Consider the following 2,366-nt stretch of genomic DNA (forward strand, 5'->3'; position numbering starts at 1 on the left):
AAAGTTGTAAGATGTTATGGATTGTCACCCATGTCCTGCTGGAAGTAACTATTTTTGAAAAGTATCTTATAAAACTGGATACAAGTTGGCTTCATGGGAGGGGAGGGATCATTTCCTACTCCAAGTCATAAAGATATCCTTTACTGCCTTGTAAAAGCTTTATAGTTTTGCTTTTCACATTTGTCTTTAGCCTTCCCTGAACTGATTTTTGCAAAAATATGAGATAGTAATTCAATATAATATTTTTTTCCATATGGTAAGTTGTTGTTCCAACCACTTGGTTGTCCCAACTTTTCTGAAAAGTTCATCCTTTCCCCACTGATCTGTAATAGTGGCTCTTTTCATAAATCAAGTTTCTTTTGGTGGGGGGAGCTGGGAGAGGTCTGTTGATGGTTTCGATTCTGACTCACTGCTCAATTTGTCTAAATTTGTGGCAATACTATACAATCCTGAGTACTACAACTCTAGAAAAAGGTCTTGATATCTCAGGACAAATACCACCTCCACCTTTAACATCACCACCAAACTTTTCTTCGTTGGAGTATCTTGGCTATATTCTTAGCCAACTGCTTTTCCATACAACTTCTAGAATTAGACTGACAAGTTCCAAATCAAACTAACAAAAGGTGGAATTTTTATTGGATTTGTATTGAATTTATAGATTAATTATAATATTCAGTCTCCCAATCCATGAACATGGTATAATTCTCTATTTATTTAGGCTTTCTAAATGTCTTTCAATAAAGTTTTATAATTTTCTCAAAAAAAAAAAGTTTCAGAACCCCAACAAAAAGGAGCATCACACCTTTATCTGGAACTCCAGGTCTGTTATATGACAGCTGAAATATCTTTTTTCGTTTATAATAATTAATTAATTTTTAGTACATAAAATTATTATGATACCTAAAAATTTATAAATAGCATTTTCTGATTATAAAATAACTAAAAATTTTTTAATGCTTTTTAATAGCTGCATCTGAATCTATTATAATGTATTAAACTTTCCCTCTATTGAACATTAGTTTGCTTCCAGTGTTTATTATAATAGCTATAGTTATACCAGTTTATAATTCCAACAGGAATATATGAAAATACCTTTTTGTATAACTTTGACAATTCTAGGTACAAATTTTTTTCAAGAATTCATGTGAAAAATTCTACTCCTATACCTTCTCCTAGGGCACAGGCCCTGGCTCCACCTGCTCCAAGCCCAGTGGAAACTGGGTGCTTGAAGGCAGGAGGCCTTTTCTCCTTTTCCTTCTTTTTAAAAAAGAATTTATATGAAGAATATAGTTGTGTTTTTTTAAAATTTTTCCAGTTCTTTGATTTATGTAATTAATTTTGTATTTATTAACATTTGTATTTCTTCTTTTTATAAATTAGTGGTTCATCTCTCTCTTTATTTTTATTCAAACAGAAAGTCAAAAAAATTATAATCATCCTCATCAGATCACTCAGTCCAATGTAATTAATTTTTTTATCTTGAATTTTGTTAGCACTTTTATGAATTCATCAGTATTCCATTAGAGTTCTGAAAATGCTTATTCATTCAGTTCAGCAGTACAGTCAGTTACCAGAAACTTCCATTAGAGTTCTGAAAATGCTTATTCATTCAGTTCAGCAGTACAGTCAGTTACCAGAAACCTGTACTTGTCAGAGTCTTCTCCATGAATTCCTTGAAGATGAAAACCTTTTATAGGAACATTTTTGTAAAAGCATTAGAGTACACCTAGAACTGTCTGTAAATGACAAAATACTTAAAAATGACCATGGTTAAAGATTTCATGAAAGTTCATAATAATGTAATTGACAAGGAAATTTAGTTATTTCTGAGATATATGTTTTAAAGTAATAACTAGAATTATGACATAACATTATACCAGAACATATAAGATTTTTAGAAATTTCATGCAATGTCTGAAACATTTATATTAACATATTTGCATACAAATAACCCAAAGAAAGTTTAGTATTAGTTGTTTTTTTGTTTGTTTGTTTTATACTGCAGGTTCTTACTAGTCATCAATTTTATACCCATCAGTGTATACATGTCAATCCCAATCGCCCAATTCAGCACACCACCATCCCCACCCCAACATGGTTTTCCCCCCTTGGTGTCCAAATGTTTCTTCTCTATATCTGTGTCATAACATCTGCCCTGCAAACCAGTTCATCTGTACCATTTCTAGGTTCCACATACATGCGTTAATATATGATATTTGTTTTTCTCTTTCTGACTTACTTCACTCTGTATAACAGTCTCTAGGTCCATCCACATCTCAACAAATGACTCAATTTCGTTCCTTTTTATGGCTGAGTAATATTCCATTGTATATGTATACCACATCTTCTTTATCCATTCGTCT

The sequence above is a fragment of the Physeter macrocephalus genome, chromosome 16 (genome assembly GCF_002837175.3).
Source record: "Physeter macrocephalus isolate SW-GA chromosome 16, ASM283717v5, whole genome shotgun sequence".
Lineage (NCBI taxonomy): Eukaryota > Metazoa > Chordata > Mammalia > Artiodactyla > Physeteridae > Physeter > Physeter macrocephalus.